Consider the following 23832-nt stretch of genomic DNA (forward strand, 5'->3'; position numbering starts at 1 on the left):
CTTTGCAAGATCCCAGATTCTTTTTTGTTTTGTTTTGTTTTTTTGTTTTTGCGGTAAGTGGGCCTCTCACTGTTGTGGCCTCTCCCGTTGCGGAGCACAGGCTCTGGACGCGCAAGCTCAGCGGCCATGGCTCACGGGCCCAGCCGCTCCGCAGCATGTGGGATCTTCCCGGACCGGGGCACGAACCCGTGTCCCCTGCATCGGCAGGCGGACTCTCAACCACTGCGCCACCAGGGAAGCCTGATCCCAGATTCTTTACTTACTAACTCCATGACCTTGAGCACATTACTGAGCCACAGTTCTCTCTTGCAGGAAATGGGGAAAATAACATCTCCTGTGCAAGGGCTGTCGTGAGGATGAGATGAGGAAACCGCTTTCAAGGGCCTAGTAAGAGCTTGGACCAAGTAGGCCATTAAGAAATGGTTTCTAACAGACATAGAGAACAAACGTATAGATACCAAGGGGGGGAAGTGGGGGGAGATGAATTGGGAGATTGGGATTGACATATATACACTACTATGGAGAAAATACATAACTAATGAGAACCTACTGTATAGCACAGGGAACTCCACTCAGTGCTCTGTGGTGACCTAAATGGAAAGGAAATCCAAAAAAGAATGGATATATGCATATGGAAAGTTGATCCACTTTGCTGTACAGCAGAAACTAACACAACGTTGTAAAGCAACTATAATTAAAAGAAAAAAGAGAAACCAAAAAAAAAAAAAAAAAGAAATGGTGTCTACAAGAGTCTGGGCTCTTAATTATGAAGACCAAAGGATAAGTTCGCTGTTAAACTGAAGAAGTTTCCCCTGTTTAGGTCTTTCTTTTGTGGGTTTGCTTGCTTGTACTTCTATAACTCGATTCTCGGTGTGCTCAAATTAATTAAACAACGTTTCTTCAAGGATGAGAAAGCCGACGTGCTTTTGAGGGGCTGCCAATTACACTTGATGTCTCCTTTAATAAAGTGAGATTAAAAAGAGCTGAAAGTGAGATTCTTAAGTGCACAAGGCAACCATGGTGATGACACGTGGCTCTAGACTGAATCCGTAAACTTGTGTACTTGGATTCTTTTCTTTGTGTAGTGCTTATATATATATTGAAACCAAGGAGCAGAAGATGGTATCACTGATAAGCCACTTCACATGGCAATGCAGCCCAACCTCCACGCTTTTATGACAAGCCGCTGAGGAGAGTGGATTCATGCAGCTCCCTTATCCCTGACCCAAAGCCGCTCATAGGATTCACCTTCCCCCCTGACTGCCTGGTGATGGCCTTGGTCATTGTTGCTGGCTTCAACTTCAGTCTTATTTGTTCCTTTAAAAAAAAAAAAAAAGCATTCTTCTTCCCCTTTATCTACATAGAAGGAACAGCTACCATTTCCTTGGAGATGCCCTTTCTCTGCCAACGTTGAGGGGTGAGGACCCTGAGGGGACATTGACCCCATGTCTGCCCCCAGCTGCTCCAAGTCTCTCTACTTCATCTAGGAAACAGCAACACAGATGAGAAAGAGCACAGGCTGGTTAGACAGGCCTGAGCTCACATCTTGACTCCGCCACCAATACTGTGACAAGGACCGTGTTTACAACTTCCGCGGAATCTCCTTTGTCTCTAAAATGCAGGTGGTGAAAGCTACTTGTAGAATTACTATGAAGATTAAATGTGGCCAAGTCTGTAAAGCACCTAGAACAGGGCCCCACACAAGGTAAATGTTAAATCAATGAGGTTTTCCCCTTGCACGTGGTCACTGCCTCAAAATCCAGCCACTGCATCCATTACTTTGAATCTCGCAAAGTCTATTACAAAGACCTGAAAGCAGATGAAACCCAAAGTGATTTTAGCCAGTACCACTGCTATCGTCATTATTCCAGCATAAGACTCCAAGGGCTCACTCCAATAGATAACCTACACATCACCGTCTACCATGAGCCTTCTGTGTGCCAGGCACTGAAGTCGTGTCTGTGACCAGGACATACATACTCTCTACCTTCTGGAGATTATAAACAATGGGTGAATGTACACCTTCAAAGTAGCATAGATGGTTTCTGGGGGGTGGGGAATAGAGATGGAGATTGTTACCCACAAGGAAGGTGGCTATCATTTTCCCAAAACACAGCAGGGCAGGCAGAAGGGGCCATAAGCAAGAAGAACCTCCATCGGGGAAAGGTGCGTATTTCCAGTCAGGGCTACAGTAAACCCCGGGGGCTACCTGGGAGGACCAGTAAGAAATATCTCCTAAGGAGAAAAAAGCAATAAGGGGCAAGCCCAGTCCAGGGAAAATCAACGCCTTTGATCCGGCTCCGCCGTTGCTACAACAAGGCTCTAAGAATCTGAACATCTAGGATGCCTTAGTAAACGATGCTTAGATGAAAAGTCACATGGTGCGGGGGAAGGGTTTATCTAGTAGCCATTTGACCAGAAGCCTAAAACTGCCTAAGAAAGCAGAGATTGATCAGTAGCTAGAGTCAGGCAATCCTAGTACCAGCGCTCTAGCTGGGAGGCATTTCTGCACCATGGGGTTTTGTGCAATTCTCAGAGAAAGAGAGGCCGTGCCGTGCTGACCTGTGGCTGAGGAGAAGAATCCTTGGGGTCTGAGTCACAGGTCAGGATCCAGATGCAACAGGAGGCTGGATGACCTCTGTACACTGCAGCCAGTTCAACAAGCCCAAAGTGGAGCTCAAGAGGCCACGAGCAGACGTGACATCACAGTGGTTCGTGGGGGGCCAAACAGGATGCTGATGTCCTTGGACAGAGTCCTCGGTCACAGCTGCAGCTGTTCACAGAACAGACAGCAACCCCTCACCAGAAAACATACAGCAGGCACTACTATATCTTCTTTGCATATGCCAAGGGAAATCATTTATATTAAACTTGGATACACATTTAAAATTGTTTTGATTCTGTTTTTGCTAGGTCACTTGTTTATGCAAAGTCCCAAAGGTTTCTTTGAATTAGAAATTTTAGGTCTTATTGAACTAGAACGACCCCAAACTAACTACACCCAACTCATCATCCTGGGGCAGTGGTTCTCAACTGGTGGTAATTTTGCCTGCCTCCTTCCCCACGGTCCAGGGGTCACTTGGAAATGTCTGGGACGTTTTTAATTATTGTGATTGGGGTGGTGTTATTGGTATCTGGGGGACCCAGGGATGGTGCTAAAAATCCTACAATGTTCAGTACAGTTCCCACAACAAAAAATTATCCAGCTCGAAATGTCCGTATTACTAAAGATGGGAAGCCCTTCTTTAGGGCAGCCCTGCCCCTAATATTCGCAGGGTCTAGAACAAGTATGCAGACACAGGGCCTTGGCTTGTGCCTGCCCCACTCTTCCCCTCTGCCCCAGCTCCTTCCTGCACTGGGAGAGGCCTGGCACACACTTATGCAGACAACCCTGTCTGCACATGGAACTCTGTCCACACCCCCATAAACCTAGAGGAGCACAGATCATGGGGACAGCTGCAGCGAAAAGCAATACAGACTCTGGTTGCAGACTTGGGGACCATCGGGGCAGGGAATTCTGAGGTCCTGAATAGTTGGACAGTGATGTGGCAGAGGGGGAGTCACCATTTCATTGCCCCTTAGAGCAAGGTACAGCCAGAGGAGAGCTAGGGCAAGGCCCTGTAAAGCCTGGGCCCCGGGCCAGGGGCCCTTCAGCCAGAGTCTGCGGGCAATGCTGCTGCAGGCTCTACGCAGGTGTGAACCATGAGTCCAGGGCATGTGACGCCACCAGAGCCGGGAGCTTAGGGATGGTTAGGAACTAAACATGATCCTCTGAAGACCTTGGCTATCTATTTGGCCCCGCCCCCCTCTGTCAGCTGTTTGGACCCCAGAAGGTGGGGGAAACCCAAGTTTCAGAAGAAAGGCTCATCAGAGAACAAAGGCCTGAGAGCCTGAGAAAGAAGGAGATCCCAGGGTGAGGAGAGCAGAAGGGGAAGAAGCAGCGTGAAAACAGCCATGAAATTCCAACCATCTGCCAGTCCTCTTTGATTCCCCTGACTCTGAGATAGAAACATTTCAGCTCCTTTCCCTCATTTGACTTCACCTGACTTTATGCTTTGGAAAATGACCCGGTGAAAATGATGTGCCCAGACGTAGAAATAGGAGAGTGGAATGAATGACCCGCTGCTCCCAGACGTGTGATCTGCGATGTCTACCTGCCCTGGCATCCTTACCTCCCAATGTCCTTCCCATCATTCCCCTTGCTCCACCCCTCCCCCACCTCCGTCACTGTCTCAGTTCAGGTGTTCATTATTTTTCCCATGAACCATGGCAACTGCCCTAATTGGTCCCCTGATAACAGTCTCCACCAGTGCATCCTCCACATAGGCTGCTGGAAAACCCTTCCTATAACACATCTCCAGACACGCCACCCCAAGTTCAGAACCCTTCTGCGGCTCCCCCCGCCCACAGAGTACTGCCCACATGCCTTAGCATGTCACTGTCCCCTGACTCGATGGTTTCTGCTCCAACTTCAAGGTTCCTGTTTTCATGCCTGGACCCACCAACCGGGGGAGATTTCCAGGTTTATCTCCCAGAACTCAAAGCCCTGTTACATCTGTAACTTCTCCAATAGGGCCTCTCAGACCTGACACCTTCAGGGCCCAGAACTTTTTCTACATTTCCAGTGTAAGTCCAGGGGAACGGCCAACAGAGGAATCATCACCGCATCCCAGAGGCGCTTCAGAAATACCATCAGGGACGAAAGCTGAAGAGGTTTGTAATAGACACCGAGATGCACTGCCCAACTCTCCCTTCCAGGAAGGACCTACCCAACCGCAAGGCCAGGAGTCAGCAAACAGCTGTGGTTGTCAGCTCCTCCAGGGCCACCTCTGCTGCAGAGACCTGCCTTGCCGAGATGCCCTTCCCTGTGCAGCTCTCACCTTGTGACTGAGGTGGGAGTATAAAGGCCTGGTCATTTGGGTCCAAAAGAATGCAACTCTAATGACCACTGCTTGCTCCAGAGAGCCCTCTAAGAGCAGCAAAGTTTTGTTAAGCCTACATTGCATTTTCACCTCTCCTTTTGCCCAGTTTGACTGGAGCCTCCAGCAGAGGATTCGGTTCTACAGGAAGATGAGGAAACACACTATTTACCAAACCCAGAAGGAATGTGCCCCCACTGCACTAAGTCCAGCAGGGGTCTCCTCTGTAGGCCGGGGCTGACAGCAAAAGAGGCTGTTACAGAATTTGGCTTATGCAGGGCATAGGGGCTTAACCACCAAAAGCCAAGAAGTTGCAATTATTGTAATGACCAGTGAGGACAGAGCGGTAGCTATGGGACCATGACCCATAATAGACTATGGAATCTCTAGAGGCCAAATGTATGGGCAATAAACAAAGGTACTGGCCAGCTTATAGCAGCAGAAGAATTCAAGGCTAGATGACCAGTAGGTTGACAGAAGTTGCCCCAATGTACAATGCTACAACTTTTGCCTGGTTTCTGTACCTGAGTCAAATTTTAGACTGAGAACTCATGGACTGAACCGGTGGCTGGGTCCCCAAGAGGAAGGATCCCGCAACATTCTGGCAAGTATGCACATCAAATAATCTTCCTGTCCTTTCACAAAGGAACCTACAACTATGTGCTAAGGTAGCTGTATACCAAGGAGAGGAGAACGCCCAGATATTTCAAGGATTGTTAGTCACAGTTGACATTGATCCCTAGAGACCAAAAACTTCATCATGGCCCTGCTGATAGGGAAATATGGGGGCCAGGTAATAAACAGATCCCTTCCCAACGTCCAGGTTATGGAGGGCCCGCTACATCCACAGACTCATACAGTGATCACTTTCCTGGTCCCCAAGTGCATAATTGGGATTGTAACCCTCAGCAGTTCATTGGGTCCTTGGCCTGTGGGGTACTAGCTGTCTAGAGGAAAAGCCAAATGGAAACCTCTGAAATAACCCCATCCTGACAAGAGAATAAATCAGAAATCATATTGCATCCCTGGGAAGGAGGCAGAGATAAGTACTACCCTCAGGTAGGAGCAGAGGTGTTGTCACCTGCATGTCTCCAGGTAATTCTTAAGTATGGCCCCTCTGCAGAAAGCCCATGTATCCTGGAGGATGGCTAGAGACAACTGCAAGCCCAACAAAGTGATAACCCTGATCACAGCTGTAGTTTCTTTGTTAGGACAGATTAATATGGCTTCAGGTACATGGTATGTGGTCACTGATTTGGCAAATATGTTCTTTCCTATCCCATTCAGAAAATAGGAACGGAAATAGTTTGTATCCACATGGAATGGACAACAATATACATCTATGATTTTGCTCCAGATATATGTTAACTCTCTTACCCTCTGTCATGATGTAATCGGAGGAGATCTGGACCATCTGGACATCCTGTACAGGATCACATCGATGGCATTATGTCAATCAGGAGAGATGAGTAGGAGGTGGCTAGTCACATTTGCACTCCAGAGGGCTGGAGGTAAACAATATGAAGACTCGGGGCCTGCCACCTCCATAAAATTTTAAGCCCCTGTGGTCAGGGATATGCTGGAACATTTCTTCCCAAGTAAAAGACAAATTGTTATAGCTTGTCCCTCCCACCACAAAGATAGAAGCACAACACCTGGTGGGCTTCTTCAGGTTCTGTTCTGCAAAGGACGCATGGAGGTGGACCTGTGAACACGAGATCCTCTGGTCATATGTACCTTGTCATCCTGAAACTGCCCGCCTGAGAGACCATCGGAACAGCCTGTGAAATCACAGCCGAAGCGCCAGCCCAGAGGCAATATTTTGCAAGGACAGGATGCCATCCCTCAGGATGGCATATGTGCACAAATCAATGATCTTTAAATGGAGCCGTGTCCCCAAGAGGAAGAATACGAGAACCCAGGATCCACGAGGTGGAAGTGGTGAGCGACCCCACTTACCATGAATTCCTAATGATCCTGGGTAGGCTCCATACTTCCCATCCCCACTACCATGGGCTCTGCAGGCTTAGGGGTCCTGCTCCCCAGAGGGGACACACATCTTCTCTAGGGGCCACAGCTGGGGTCCCAATGAATTCTATGGTGTGTCTGCTGCCTGGGCACTTTGGATTTCTTGTGTTGAGGGACGTTGTGTTGAGGAAGAAGAGAAGTCACCATCTGGGCAGGGTGAGATGACCCTCATCACCAGGACAGGAGCAGGTTGGTGTCACACAGTGGAGCATGGAGGAATGTCTGGGTCCGAAGTGATCTGCTTGGGTCCCTCTTGAGATTCCCCTACCCAGCTGTGATTATAAATGGACAAGCACACAACCTCAGCCTGAGAAGGGCATGGTGATGAGGCATTCAAACCTTTTGGGGATGAGAGTCTGGTTCCACCACCAGGAGAGCCACCAAGGCCAGCGGATAGTAGAGAAGGGAGACAGCTCCCATCCACTGCGTCCCAGAGGCCAAGAGCAGTGGCAGGGCTAAATCTGATCCCACAGATTCCCTTCTCCTGGGTTTCTAAGGAAGAGAGGCCACCAGAACCTGGATGAGCTGTCCCCGAATGGGTATGGTGGAAGAACGAGGAGTAAACTGGTAAAAAGAAGATGTGCTACGCATACCCCCACCAAGGAAGGATCTGCTGCCACCATGCGGAGGGGGGTCAGCAAGCAGCCCGCACCATCAGCACCGTCAGGGCTTTCCTCCCTGGCGGAAAGGCTCCTTGTCTGTCCAGAGCAGCCCACATCAGGTGACAAGGCACAGGGAGGGTAAGCGGGCCTGGCCATTTCCACCAGGCAACGGGGAGCAACTCTGAGGGACCTCCTCAGGCCACAGCCCCCGCCGGCTTGGTTTGGGCTTTGTTGGACCTGCACTGCAGTCAACTTCCTTACCCAACCGGATCCTGTTAATCCCAAAAAACAGCCTTCACCCCAAGCTCTGTATCTGAGTCTGCTTCTGCCAAACCCAACTTGTAACCAGCTTTAGAGTGTAGACTGTGTGGGGAGATTGAACCCTGGGGGCTGAATGGCTGTGCCGTGACAGGCTGGGGAGCACATTAGTTAGAGCCCCTTGGCCTCTCCATGCTCCCCCCAAAATCAATAGATGTTGAGGCTGAGGAATGGTGATGGGTGAACGCAAATAAGTTTGTTTTCTGGAGGGAGGGAGGGAAGTGGAGCCCATGAGGGCATTAAGCAGGGGCTACACTGCCAGCAGGGCATGATGTCACTTCTTTAAAGTTCTGGAAATGATCCGTAGTAGTTGGGGTGACTAAGGAGGGGACGGCTGGAGAAGAGGTGAGGTGCCCATGAACCCTCTGGGGCTGGAGGGACAGAGAAGCCAGGAGCATAAGGGCATCCTTATCCCTCTGTTGTTGGCTTTCTCATTGCATGTGTGCTGTCTGGCTCATGGGCTGGTGTGGATAAAGCACACCTCTGCCCACTTTGACACTAACTCCCACCCCTCACCTTTGAAACAGAAACATTTGTACAGAAAAAAAAAAAAGTGGTCTATTCCAGCTTTGGAGGGTGAACCAATCAATTCAATGCACCAAGAAATCAACTAATTTCACTCTTTTTAGTTTGTTTGTCAAAAGCTGTTGCTTGGCTACAATTGAGAAGCTGTATCAGAGCTTCCCGTGTCTTTTAGCAAAAATTGCCATAACTCGGGACCTCCCTGGTGATCCAGTGGTTAGGCCTCCACACTTTCACTGCCAAGGGCGCTGGCGACCCCTGATCAGGGAACTAAGATCCTGCAAGCAGTGCGGCCAAAAAAAAAAAAAAATTGCCATACCTTTCTGGAAATAACTTATGAAAAATTGACTATATCATTTATCCATAAGTTTTCATATGTTTCTGAAAATGCCAGAATGACATTAACAATATTCCAAATAATAGTAGCTTACTTCTGTAAACTACAGTGTACCAAATATTTACATGCTTTCTTCATATTCGTAACTCTTTTACAGAATTGGAGAACATTATCCTCCTTTAAAAATCTAGACGCTCACAGGTTTTCAGTGACTTTCTCAAAATCCCAAAGCTAAGAATGACAGAACACAGCTAACTTCACTGTGGCCAGGTCAGGAGACAAGAAATGGAAGTGTCATAATCCCAGTCACTAGCCAGGCTACCTAAGGGTCTGTTTGTAAGATTTGTTTCGTTTCTAATTTTGTCCCAAAAGAGAAGAGTTATCCACACAGCCAGTAATCTGGGGAGAGAACCCAGAATAACGGAACATTTTAGTTGCAAGCACACTGACTTTTCGTACCTGCTAATTAGCTAAACCTATAAATAAGGGAGACATCGTGGGCACGTGTCAGAGGGTGCAAAGTGCATTCTCACGTGCGCGCTCTTCAGCAAAAGGAAGTTATCACTTGGCATCTCAACCCATCACTACCTTTTAGCAGCTAAAAAGTTTTGTCTGTCGTCCCGCAATTTCCTGGCAGTGGAGATGGCCAGGCTCCAGCTTGGCACGTTCCTCATGTGCACAAAGGGGAGAGGGTAGGGACTGTGGTTTGCTGGGCAGCTCCTGGGTGCCAGCTGCTGGGCAGCTTACAGCGAGCTTTATATACATTTTTTTAAAGTATTTGCAATAACCCTGCCTCCGAAGTCCTGTGGTTCCTAAATGATAGAAGCTGAACCTCAGAGAAGGAGGCAACTACAGGTCACTGTCGCCCATCCCGCCTCCTTGAACTCACCTTGAACTCCACTGCCTGGCAAACATTTCTAAGGCAGAGTTCTGTTCTTCAGAGCACTCATTGCAGAACTCCATAAACATCAATAAACACGCCCGATTTTCCTTGGCTTTAACCTGGTGTTGGACTAGTGTTCGGGGCATTAGTGCTGATGTCCTGTAAACCTTTATTCTGTGCTTCCTTCAAATTTCTCATGCTCTTCCTCCTGCCAGGATGAACTTTCTCCTTATCTTTGCTCAGCTGAACATTTCTCTTCCCTCAGTTCTAAGGCCACTCCATCCCGAAAGCCTTCCTCACCCACCTCAGTAGGATTCATCTATCCTATGAACTCATTCCCCCTTCACATCTTGGGCCCAGGGGTCCTTCCTGGGTGAACCCTCCCCCACCCCCCAGTGCTCCCAGGCAAACTCAGATGCTCCTTCCTCTGGGCTCTTACACACCTCAACTAATAGCTCTGCTGTGGCGTACCATGCATCCCCCCAGAAACAAATGGACATAAATGGCGCCATCCTGCAAAAGGGAGCTCTTGGCCGTTTTTCCTTTTTCCACCAGGCACCACAATCCAAATTCTAGGTGTATGTCCAGGAGAGGCATCCATCTACAGCATCATTGAGATAGACTTTCCAAATCACAACTTGATGAAGAAGACAACCGAATGTGTGTCCATTCTACAGAAAGAAAGAGACATGGTACAGATGTTTAAACAGAGGAGCAGCGCTGCTAAAGATGACCTGTTAGAGAGCATGAACTGTCCCATCAGGTTGCCATGCTCATGGTTTACAATTAAAGACTCAAGACTCAGTCTGACTTACAGCCTGGTGGGAGCTCAGGTCCAGCTTGGACAGGGAACTCTCTGGGCTGGACTGTGATATTCTTTTTTTAAAGTTAGTTAATTAATTCATTTATTTTTGGCTGCATTGGGTCTTCATTGCTGCACGTGGGCTTTCTCCAGTTGTGGCGAGCGGGGGCTACTCTTCGTTGTGGTGTGCAGGTTTCTCACTGCAGTGGCTTCTCTTGCTGTGGAGCATGGGCTCTAGGCATGCAGGCTTCAGTAGTTGTGACATGCGGGCTCAGTAGTTGTGGCTCTCGGGCTCGAGAGCACAGGCTCAGTAGTTGTAGCACACGGGCTTAGTTGCTCCGTGGCATGTGGGATCTTCCTGGACCAGGGCTCAAACCCGTGTCCCCTGCATTGGCAGGCAGATTCTTAACCACTGCACCACCAGGGAAGTCCTGGGCTGTGATTATCTTATGTGCTCTGCAGTGTTCTGCTCTCATGCCATCTTGTCTGCACTAGGACTTCTGATTCTTGCCTTAAAATTCTTCTATTTTATTCCTAGTCTGTATGCATGTTTTGCTCCAAACGCAAACTGAATTCTAGGCCTTTCTTTTGAAAGCCCTGTGATAGTATGTGCTCTCTATAACTGGACTAATTTTTGCGGCTGTGTTCCTGGTTTAATACCTGGCTGGACCGATGAGAGAATTTATAGCCCTTAAAAGGAAAAATCTCTTCTTACTTCTGGTCAGTTCTAAAAAATTGATCCCCTAGTTGCTCAGCCCCAGGCCTGCCTTGGAACACCATTAAGCAGTCTTCTGGCCAGGATTGTCAGAACAGGAAGGTTTAATCATTTCATGCCCATGGCTTCTGGGCTACCATAGTAATCGCCTTGTATTTCAATCATCTGTTCACCTCTCTCTCTCTCTGAGATTGTACACTCTGAAGAACACCAGTGTGGTGTTCCATTTTTCCATTGTCAGCACCAGCACAGAGCCCAACACAGAACAGACACTCGGAGTTTGAGTGGATGAGGAAAGCCATTTGTGTCCAAGAGACTCTCGCGCAGAGGTGAACCATTTATTCATCTTTGCATCTCACTGCCTAGTGCAGCACCTGCCAAGGATACAAACTCAAACACCTACTGGACCGGGAAGATGGTCAAAATGGATGAACACCATTGAGAGTGGTGGGATGCACAAAACAGGAGGCCGCCTGCCCATCTAAAGAGGAGAACGGCCCTCAGCTCCTGCTGACTGCTGGCCCCTAAGAACACAGGCCCACTGTGGCTAAAGCATCTGATTTTTCAAGAGAATAGAGAAAGTGTGATTCTCACATGAAATTTCCCTGTGCAAATCCCATCTACTGGTCTGCTCTGTGCCTCTAGCCGATGATCCACAATTGGCCAATGGCTAAGAGACGAGGATCTCATGTGCTAATCATTCCAGTTTAAACTGTGACTTGGTCCCGGGACCCGCCCCCGCCCCCCAGCTGCCTGCATTTTCACAGGGTTAGCCCCAGCTTCAGAAGCACAGACTCTGCGGGGCTCTCATCCCGCTTCCTCTCTCTCCAAGTCTATGAATGGTTCCAAATCACTGCTCTAACCCAGATTCTGACACCTGGGCTTCTAGTCCCTTAAGACCAGGTAGGTGCAGTTTTATAACCTAGCAAGCTGTATTTCAAAGCTGGTTCCAGAAGTTAAGTGTTATCTTTGCATTAGGGCATGCATCTTCTTTATCCTTGTGTGGAGCCTTCATTCCAACAGATGGTCTCTTGCTCTCCATCAACCAAAAGCCTTGTTTGTGTGTTAGGTGAGACCAATGGGAAGATGAGAGTGTGGATTCACTGTGGTCAAGTTGATGCCTCAAAGACCCCCTTGTGCTCTGAGATTATACAATTCTCTCTCTTATTAAAGCCCAGAGCACACCTTTTCATCTCCCGAACATTCCCAAGGAACCAGAAGCCATTGATGTGTACCAGCAATTTAAACTGTTTTGTCGATGTGCATTAAGTTGCACTTACTGCATTAAATTCATTAACCATCGGGCCACCTAATTGTCCCGTGTTTGCAGAGATCTGAGAATTCATGGTCCTTCCCTTCCTAAGGAAATCATTTTTTACGGGCCACGCCTCTGTCTCCGTGCCTTGCCAATGCCTCAAGGTGGCAGGCATGCCGAGTCAGGCAGGATGGCCTTGGAAGCTCAGGAACTGACTCAGCCTGGACGGGGGGAGAAACAATGAAAGAAAGGCAGCCTTGGGTCCAGAGACACCAGAGGGTGGCTGCATCATCCCTGCTCTTGCCTTCAGATCTGGCCCAGCCTCCTCCTTCCCTGGACTCATGACACATTTAATCCTGGCTGCCGCCCCAGCAGCCCCATGTGCTGTGGGGCCCCAGCCTGCCGTCTATGTTCCGACGGGATGAGAAAGGGATGAGAAAGGAGGACAAAGGAAAAGAAGTAAAACCTGTAAAATTCATCTTTCATAGGCTATAAAGGGGAGTTAAAAGTTGTGCTTGTTTAGAAAGTTTAGAAATGGTGACTGTAGCTGTAAGAATGTTCATGGAATATCTCATTGATCGTAAATGATTTTTTAAAAATTAGAGGGTTACTTTTTTAAATTCTTTAAGACAGAAAATGAAGTATAAAACAATCGTTTATCAAAACACACATCAAAAATCAAAAGAGAAGACAGAGGACAAGTAGACATAAAGTGGGATGACAGATGATAAACACGGTGTGGTGTTTATAAAAATGAATGTAAGTGGCCTACCAAGCTATTTAAAGATTGTACAATTTTTCTCTTTTTGGCTGTGCCTCTCGGTCTGTGGGATCTTAGTTCCCCGACCAGGGATTGAACCCGGGCCACGGCAGTGAGAGTGCCGAGTCCTAACCACTAGACCACCAGGGAATTCGCTAAAGATTGTATTTTTTTTTAAAGTTACCGTTAAGTTGTCCGTAAGATATGTTTCTGTAGCAGAAAGATTCTAAAAGTTAAAAATAAATTCATGGGCCAGAATATGCCTGTCAAATTCAAACCAAGGAACAGCCAGATGAATTCTGGACAGCACAGTGCTTAAAAGCAAAAATTTTACATAAGACCTGCAAGCACATACAGCAAAATACTATAAAAATGCACAAGAAATGAAACAAAAATGTGCTTTTTTGGGAGGGAGAAAGTAATTTACCATTATCAGTCTATTACAGATCCAAGTAGACAAGAGATTAAATAAGGACATAGAAAAAACGAAAGACACAATAAGTGCAGTACCTATAACAGACTTATACTAAGTTTCATAATCCACGAATATGGATTACTTTTTCTTTTGAAGTATACATACCTGGTCTATAAGCAAAAAATGATTGCATACTAAATCATATCTATAAACACAAGAGCAGAAGTTTTATAGATAATACTTTGAGATCACAATGCAATAAGTTAAAAATTCAAATGGATATTAAAAAGAAAAAATACTCAGACATCTAGAAACTAAGAATAACGTCTTGCATGTTGCTGAGACAAAGAGGAAATTGAAACGGAGAGAGACAGAAAGAGACAGGGAGAGATGGGAGAATAAGCGAGAATGAACCTAACACTTTTGTAACAGAAAATCACATCAAGGGAAAAATAAAAGAAAGAAAACAATACCAGAAAAATAACTGAAAGAAAGAAGCAATGGAATAAGAAGAAAAGAAAAAAGAGAAAAGCAGTGAAATGTAGGGTTTAAAGGGCTCCAAAGGTGAAGTCAAATGGACCTGGGTTGCTTATCTTCACTCCAACACACACAGCTCTGCAACATTGGAATATCTGGTTAATTTCTCTGTGATCCATTTTCCCATGTTTCTCATCTGTAAAATATGGGTAACAGTGCCATTTTTATAGGGTTGTTGTAAAAATTAAATTCAATAATGTTTGGTAAAGCTTAAAGCACAGTGTCTGGTAAAAAACTGATAAAGGATGAATGAATCTTAAGAGTTTGAAGTGGTAGTTACTGTTTCTGTAAGAATGGTAGTAGTAATAGCAGTGTTATTAAAAGCTACAACTCTTAAAGGCAAACAGAACAATCAGAACAAGCCTCTGGTCAACCTTTTAACAATATAAGAAATACAAAAGAGATCATTAAATATGAGAATGAGATTCTAGTAACTAATAGTACAGGAAAAAATTTAAGTATATGGCAATATTACATATAGTTGTAGGATAAGAAATTTATTAATTTCAAGGATAGTTATTCTTCAGGGGTGTGTGTGTGTGTGTCTGTGTATGCATGCGACTGTCTGTATGGGTATGAGCATGTATAAAGATGACACAACACACGCTCACACACCCCTAAAACGGAGAGGGTCAAAAGCAAAAGGAAACACGAATAAGTCATTAGAATTTCTCAAAGGTCCTCACGGATTTATTGATAAACCTGTCTAAATATTTAGGACATTTACAATCTCCACCCAACACCATAAGTTCTTAAGTACTAAGAAATGTTTAATTCATCCTATTTGTTTCTAATTTCTACATCTGAGAAAAAGTTTGAAATGGATTAGAAGAAAACATCAGAGAATATTTTTATAGGCTGAGAGTAGGGAATTATTTCTTAAAGGTAAAAAGCACTGACCACAAAGAAAAATATTTTAAAATCTGACTACACCAAAACGACAGTTCTTTTATTTGAGGTATAACTGATGTACAATATTATGCAAGCTTTAGGTGTACAACATAGTGATTCTCAATTTTGAAAGGTTATACTCCACTTATATTTATTATAAAATACTGGCTACATTCCCTGTGTTGTACAATGTATCTTGTAGCTTGTTTATTTTATACATAGTAGTTTGTACCTCTGAATCCTTTACCCCTATTTTACCCCTCCCTCTTCCCTCTCCCCACTGGTAACCACTAGTTTGTTCTCTATGAGTCAGCTTCTTTTTTGTTATATTCACTAATTTATTTTATTTTTCAGATATCATACAGTACTTGTCTTTCTCTGACTGACTTAATTCACTTAGCATAAGGCTCTCTAAGTCTATCCATATTGTTGCAAATGGCAAAATTCATTCTTTTTTATGGCTGAGTAATATTCCACTGTATATATGAACCACATCTTCTTTATCCATTCATCTGTTGATGGACACTTAGGTTGCTTCCACATCTTGGCAATTGTAAATAATGCTGGTATGAACATTGGGGTGCATGTACATGCTGGAATTAGTGTTTTCTCTCTCTCTCTCTCTTTATTATATATCCAAGAGTGGAATTACTGTGTCAAATGGTAGTTCTATTATTAGTTTTTTGAGAAGCCTCCATACTGTTTTCCACAGTGGATGCATCAATTTACATTCCCACCAACAGTGCACAAGGGTTCCCTTTTCTCCACATCCTCACCAACATTTGTTATTTCTGGTCTTTTTGATGATGGCCATTCTGACAGGTGTGAGGTGATATTTCATTGTGGTTTTGATTTGCATTACCCTGATGATTAGTGATGTTGAGCATCTTTTCATGTTCCTGTTGGCTAACTGTATGTCTTCTTTGGAAAAATATCTATTCAGATCTTCTGCCCATTTTTTAAATCAAGTTGTTTGTTTTTTTGCTGTTGAGTTGTATGAGCTGTTGATGTATTTTGAATATTAACCTTTTATCTGTGATATCACTTACAAATATTTTCTCCCTTTCAGTAGGTTGTCTTTTAGTTTTGCTGATGGTTTCCTTTGCTGTGCAAGCTTGTAAGTTTGACTAGGTCCCATTTGTTTATTTTTACTTTTATTTCCTTTACTTTAGGAGACAAATCCACAAAAACAATACTACGATTTATGTCAAAGAGTGTTCTGCCTACGTTTTCTTCTAAGAGTCTTATGGTTTTGGTCTTACCTTTAGGTCTTTAGTCCATTTTGAGGTTATTTTATCAATATATGATGTTAAAGAATGTTCTGAAAATGACACTTTTTGGCATGATAAAAATGCAATAAAGTTAAATAAAAAGATTAGAAAATATATGTGTGGCACTTCTAAAGACAAATAATTAATTTCCAAAATACCTAAAGAGCTTCTACAAATTAACAAAGACAAGAACAACAGAAGAATAGAAAAAGGATGAGCAAAGACAATGACCAGGCGATTCCAAGATATATGATGCACAACATAAAAAATACAAATACCTCTATGCTCTCTAAAAATAACAAAAATCACAGCAAAACCAGGGAAAATACTCTGGAAGTATCCCTATCAGCCATATTGCAGTGAAATGATATTTTGGGTTTGACTCTCTCTCTCGCCATCCCCATCCCTGCACTCTATTAGAAAATGGAATATACATATATCTGTATATCTTGCACTGAATGTGCTGGGCATATAGGCCCACAATCAATGTGGAACTGCTGAACTGAATTATGAATTATATTAGGGGCACAAGGAAAATGGTTATTTACAGAAGAGGAAATCTGACTAGAAAACTGACATATGGAAAAAGATTTAGGCTTCCCAGTGATCAAAAAATTGCAAATTAAAACAGCCAGGCATTCCCATCTTTCACCTATTTCATCAGCAAGAAGTCAAACAAGATCACAGCCTGGTGGCCTCAAGCAACAGGGCAGCCAGGTTGTGACCACTCTCACCCCCTCACTGGAGCAGAAGTTGCTGAAGATTTACCATGGTGGCTTCAGCACTGCTGTTTCTTTGATTTGCTTACCAAAAATTGCAGTGAAAACCAAGTGTAAGCACCTTGGCTGCCAGAGACCCTGAATGCCCCATCTTTCCCTACTAGCAGTTACCGAAGAACCTCAGAAGGCCATTTTAATTTCCTCTCCCTGTTCATCTGAGATCTGGTTTCTCAGGCAGCCGAGGTGCTGGATGAACGCAGGGAAACCCATCCATCAATTCTGTGGCTGCCATAGCATGGCGATTTTGAATCTTGCAATAAAACAAGATTAATGGGCTTGACTTCAGTCGGTTTGACATTTCAGCAATGAGGGTTGTTTGCCAGGTTTCTACACCCCTTTCCTTCTTGTCTCCCAGCCATTTTGTAATCAACAGCCAGGTCCCTCCTGCTCCTTTGGATTCCTGAAGAGAAATCATGGAAAAGGAACACGTATGGCGAGCTTGGAAAAGGCAAATCACTCTGATTTCTGCTCGCCTTCAAAAGCTAGTGGGGATTTCAGTGGGAAATGGACTCTCACAGCCATGGTGATGGGACGAAGCATTAATTGTTGAATTGTCTGAGTGATCATTTCATCCAGCCAAATGCGCCTACCATGTATCCAGCACTGTGTGGGCAGCTGGGAGAGGGAAGAGGGAATATAGAAACAATTCTAAGGTGTCTTCTCTAAAGGGGACTGAGGGCTGTTGGTGTGGTCAGAGCTCAGGGACGTGGTTCTAAATAAAAGTACAAGGAAAGAGCAAATGGGTTAGAGAGCTGGTGACAGGCTTCTTGGGGAAAGTGGGATTTGAGTTTGACTTTAAAAGAAGATGGGGGGGTGGGAAAAGACGGCGTACTAGGAGGACACGGAATTCACGTCTCCGCACAACTAGGGCACCTACCAGGCACTGACTGGTAGGGGACCACATACACCTAAGGGGATGGGAAGAACCCCCAGCGACCAGGTAGGATGTGGGGCATGGGGAGGAGTGAGGGGGGAGGAGAAGTGGAGGCGGGATGAGATTGGCGCCCCTGAGGGGTGGTGGGGGGAAGGGAAGGGATCCCACGCCCAAAGGGGGAAATTGGGGGACAATTTCCCAGGGGCCAGCTTTCCCCTGCCCACTTGGGGAGGAGTTCCTACACCCAGCGGGACCCACCCATGGTTAGGGGTCCAGTGGGGACGGGAGAGACCCTGGGGGAGACAGTGGGGAGGGGTGTAAAGTAACGGAAGGGAACACGGCCAGTGCGTTCCCTGGCCACTTAGGCACCAGGGAGCCTATTGGGCTCCCGGGCCTAAACCTCTGCCCTCGGAGCCTCCCTCCTGCCACGCAGAACCCAAGCCCCGCCCCACACCCCCACCCAGGGCCCTACATCTACACTCAGAGACCCCCTCCAACTCGCTGGGCCTAAACCCCACCCACATACCCTCACCCAGGGCCTTACCTGGAAACTCCACCCTCCAGAGGCCCTCCTTTCCTGGTGCTGCCTCTCCCCTTCCACACAGGTCCTAAGCAGAGACCCTGCCCCTTGAACGTCGCCCCACCTAGGCCCCGCCCCAAGGCCTTTTCTGGCTGCTGTGTCCTGACCCTAGGCCCCGCCCCACACTCAAACATCACCCCCCACCCTGCAAGGTCCACCCCACCCTAAACCCCTCCGCTGCCTAAGTTCCACCCCCGCCTAAACCACACAACCATAGACAAGGCTTTTTTTTTTTCCTCTTTTAGATTGGGGTTCTGTTTTACCTTGTTGATTCATTGTTGTTGATTCATTTATATTTTTATTTCTTCTAATAAATATTTTATTTCCCTAATTTTATTTTATTCTTTATACTTTGTTATTGTTGTCTCCTTTTGGCTTGTTCCCCCGCCCTCACCTTTTGTTTTTCTTTTTTCTGTTGCGGTTTTATTTTACCTTGTTGCATTTGTTTCATTATTTATTTATTTATTTTTAACATCTTTATTGGGGTATAATTGCTTTACAATGGTGTATTAGTTTCTGCTTTATAACAAAGTGAATCAGTTATACATATACATATGTTCCCATATCTCTGCACTCTTGCCGTCTCCCTCCCTCCCACCCTCCCTATCCCACCCCTCCAGGTGGTCACAAAGCACGGAGCTGATCTCCCTGTGCTATGTGGCTGCTTCCCACTAGCTATCTACCTTACGTTTGGTAGTGTATATATGTCCATGCCTCACTCTCGCTTTGTCACAGCTCACCCTTCCCCCTCCCCATATCCTCAAGTCCGTTCTCTAGTAGGTCTGTGTCTTTATTCCTGTCTTACCCCTAGGTTCTTCATGACATTTTTTTTTAATTCCATATATATGTGTTAGCATACAGTATTTGTCTTTCTCTTTCTGACTTACTTCACTCTGTATGACAGACTCTACGTCTCTCCACCTCATTACAAATAGCTCAATTTCTTTTCTTTTTATGGCTGAGTAATATTCCATTGTATATATGTGCCACATCCTCTTTATCCATTCATCCGATGATGGGCACTTAGGTTGTTTCCATCTCTGGGCTATTGTAAATAGAGCTGCAATGAACATTTTGGTACATGACTCTTTTTGAATTATGGTTTTCTCATAAACCTTGGAAAATTTAAGAAAATTAAAATCATATCAAGCATCTTTTCCAACCACAACGTTATGAGATTACAAATAGAGGAAAAAACGGTAAAAAAACACAAATACATGAAGGCTAAACAGTGTGCTGCTAAATAACCAAGAGATCACTGAAGAAATCAAAGAAGAAATTTAAAAAATACATAGGAACAAATGACAACAAAAACACAACAATCCAAAATCTATGGGATGCAGAGAAAGCAGTTCTAAGAGGGAAGTTCATAGCAATTCAAGCTCACCTCAAGAAACAAGAAAAATCTCAAATAAACAATGTAACCTTACACCTGAACAACTAGAAAAAGAAGAGCAAAGAAAACCCAAAATTAGTAGAAGGAAAGAAATCATAAAGATCAGAGCAGAAATAAATGAAATAGAAAAAAAGAAAACAATAGCAAAGATCAATAAAACTAAAAGCTTTTTCTCTGAGAAGATAAACAAAATTGATAAACCTTTACCCAGACTCATCACGAAAAAAAGGAAGAGGACTCTAATCAATAAAATTAGAAATGAAAAAGGAGAGATTACAACTGACACTGCAGAAATACAAAAGATTATAAGAGAATACTACCAGCAACTATATGCCAATAAAATGGACAACCTGGAAGAAATGGACAAATTCTTAGAAAAGTACAACCTTCTAAGATTGAACCAGAAAGAATTAGAAAATATAAACAGACCAACAGGTAATGAAATTGAAACTGTAGTTAAAAATCTCACGACAAACAAAAGTCCAGGACCAGATGGCTTCACAGGCGAATTCTAGCAAACATTTAGAGAAGAGCTAACACATATCCTTCTCAACCTCTTCCAAAAAATTGCAGAGGGAGGAACACTCCCAAACTCGTTCTATGAGGCCACCATCACCCTGATACCAAAACCAGACAATGATATCACAAAAAAAGAAAATTATACACCAATATCACTGAAGAATATAGATGCAAAAATCCTCAACAAAATACTAGCAAACAGAATCCAACAACACATTAAAAGGATCATACACCATGATCAAGTGGGATTTATCCCAGGGATGCAAGGATTCTTCAGTATATACAAAACAATCAATGTGATACACCATATTAACAAATTAAAGAATAAAAACCATATGAACATCTAAATAGATGGAGAAAAAGGTTTTGACAAAATTCAACACCAATTTATGATAAAAACTCTCCAGAAAGTGGGCATAGAGGGAACGTACCTCAACATAATAAAAGCCATATATGACAAACCCACAGCCAACATCATTCTCAAGAGTGAAAACTGAAAGCATTTCCTCTAAGATCAGGAACAAGACAAGGATGTCCACTCTCACCACTATTATTCAACATAGTACTGGAATTCCTAGCCACAGCAATCAGACAAGGAAAAGAAATAAAAGGAATACAAATTGGAAAAGAAGAGGTAAAACTGTCACTATTTGTCAATGACATGATACTATACATAGAAAATCCTAAAGATGCCACCAGAAAACTACTAGAACTAATCAATTAATTTGGTAAGGTTGCAGGATACAAAAGTAATGCACAGAAATTTCTTGCATTCCTATACACTAACAACAAAATATCAGAAAGAGAAATTAAGGAAACACTCCCATTTACCATCACAACAAAAGGAATAAAATACGTAGGAATAAACCTACCTAAAGAGGCAAAAGATCTGTACTCAGAAAACTATAAAACACTGATGAAAGAAATCAAAGATAAAATAAACAGAGGGAGAGATATATTTCCAAAGAGGACATAAAAATGACCAACAGGTACAGGAAAAGGTACTCAACATCACTAATCATCAGGAAAATGCAAATCAAAACCACAATGAGCTATCACCTCACACCTGTTAGAATGACTATTATCGAAAAGATAAGACATAATAGGTGCTGGCGAGGATGTGGAGAAAAGGGAACGCTTGTGCACTGTTGGTGGGAATGTAAGTTGGTGCAGCCACTATGGAAAACAGTATGAAGGTTCCTCAAAAAATTAAAAATAGAACCACCATATGATCCAGCAACTCCACTCCTGGGTATTTATCCAAAGGAAACGAAAACACTAACTTGAAAAGATATCTACACCCTCATGTCCATTGCAGCGCTATTTACAATAGTCTAGACATGGAAACAACTTAAGTGTCCATCTATTGATGAATGAATACAGAAAGAAAAAATACGTGTGTGTGTGTTTGTGTGTATGTGTGTGTGTATAAAATGAGATATTGATACCATTTGGCCACAATAAACAAGGAAATTCTGCCATTTGTGGCAACATGGATGAACCCTGAGGGCATTATGCTAGGCGAGGTAAGTCAAACACCACACGGTCACACTTATATATGGAATCTAAAAAAACAAAACAAAAAACCTAACTCATAGATACAGAGAACAGATTGGTGGTTGCCAGAAATGGGGGGGGGGAAGGGTGAAATGGGTGAAGGCAGTCAAAAGGTATAAACTTCCAGTTATAAAATAAATAAGTCCTGGGGATGTAATGTACAGTATGGTGACTGTAGTTAATAGTACCTTATTGCTTGTTTGAAACTTGCTAGGGAGTAGATCTTAAAATTTCTCATCACAAGAAAAGAAAATTTGTAAGCTTATTCATAATCATATTCAGATTATTCATATTCACATTCATAGTATAATCAAAGCATATGATACTGGCATAAAAACAGACACATAAATCAATGGAGCAGAATAGAGAGCCCAGAAATAAACTTACACATATATAATCAACGAATATTTGACAAGGATGCCAAGGTGTGGTGATGGGTATTAACTAGACTTATTGTGGTGTTCATTTTGCAAAGCACACATATATCGAATCATTATATTGTACACTTGAAACTAATATAATGTTATATGTCAATTACATCTCCATTTAAAAAAATTTACTTAAAAACGGATATGGAATGACTGGCAAGATATTAATTAAGTGAAAAAGCTAGGTATAAACCAATATACCATGTGTGTAATATATATATACACACATACACACATATATACATACAATTAATATATATATACATACATATTCATATATGTACCTATAATCTGGATATGCATGCAATATCTCAGGAAGGATATATAAGATTCCAGTATCAGTAGTTGCCTTTAGAGAAGGGCAGTAGGTGATGGGGGGCTGAGGAAGGGGGAGGGATCCTTTCTTTTCCCTATGATCCCTTCTGAGTGTTTTAAATTTGGTATATATGTGTATATTGCCCACTTAAAAGCAAACAGGGAAAATTTCTGAAAAATATGTCAGAAACTATTCCCACTAAAACAACTACCAAAAAACTATTACAAACAAAAAACAAACACTGTAAATAGGAAGTCAATTGGGCAAAAGACGAGACCAAACAATTCTCAAAAGAAGAATGGTCAGGGACTTCCCTGGCTGTCCAGTGGTTAAGACTCTGTGCTTCCAATGCAGGAGGCATGGGTTCGATCCCTGGTTGGGGAACTAAGATCTCACATGCTGTGCAGCACGGCCAAACAAACAAACAAAAAATGGTAATAAAGGTGTATTACAGAGCGCAGTCAAAATAAATGTCAACAATTGGTCAGCCTCACAGAGAAACAGCTCCCAAACCCCACCAAACAAACAAACAAACAAAAAATGGTAATAAAGGTGTATTACAGAGCGCAGTCAAAATAAATGTCAACAATTGGTCAGTCTCACAGAGAAACAGCTCCCAAACCCCACAGTTTCTCAACCCAAAGTGCAGGACGGGCCAGTGATTGGCTTAGATTTTCCAGCGTGGATCCCTAGAGGGAGGGGGTAAAGAGGAAAGGAGGGAGTTAGGAAGGAGCGAAGTAGGAGAAGGAGGGAAAGAGATAAGGATGGAGGGATGACACCTGATCTGGTCCTTGGGTGGCGAGTGACAGGCAGGAGACTGGGACAATTTTCTCCCCTGAGCAGGAAACAGGATCCGAGGCTACATGTTCACTTTTCCAATCTAAGGCTTATCATCCCTTACAGTATTTATAATCACAGCCCCATGCAAACTTATGTGAATTTTCTTCCCTTTCCCTGTTTTAAAGTAAAACCTTAATGAGTCAAAGAATAGAGCCTTCAGGAAGAGATTCTGAATGAGCTCAACTGCCTCCTTCACAAGTTAACTGTTTCTAGAATAGTCATAATGGCAATTAGAAACAATCCAAATGTTCAATAATTACAAGCTGTTGGTTGCTCTGCTCTACTTTT

The 23832-nt window shown here is 43.9% G+C and overlaps 1 protein-coding gene and 1 non-coding gene across 6 annotated transcripts in view; both read right to left on the reverse strand.

Moving 5' to 3' along the window:
• MTHFS (methenyltetrahydrofolate synthetase) overlaps nt 1-23832 on the reverse strand; it is a 287753-nt gene that overhangs the window by 23283 nt on the left and 240638 nt on the right. For 4 of the 5 annotated variants that reach the window (XR_016391959.1, XR_016391961.1, XR_016391963.1 and 1 more), the window contains one exon: nt 10053-10280. The exons of the other annotated variant lie outside the window; for it this stretch is intronic. The gene's annotated coding sequence lies outside the window, so the exon portion shown is untranslated. The remainder of the gene's footprint in view (nt 1-10052; nt 10281-23832) is intronic. 5 annotated transcript variants of the gene reach the window in all.
• TRNAE-CUC (transfer RNA glutamic acid (anticodon CUC)) lies at nt 13220-13291 on the reverse strand. Its single transcript has one exon. It is a non-coding gene; the product is annotated as a tRNA-Glu (tRNA).

The sequence above is a fragment of the Delphinapterus leucas genome, chromosome 2 (genome assembly GCF_059928025.1).
Source record: "Delphinapterus leucas isolate spDelLeu-1000000601 "Yukka" chromosome 2, BTC_Dleu_Yukka2, whole genome shotgun sequence".
Classification (NCBI taxonomy): Eukaryota; Metazoa; Chordata; class Mammalia; order Artiodactyla; family Monodontidae; genus Delphinapterus; species Delphinapterus leucas.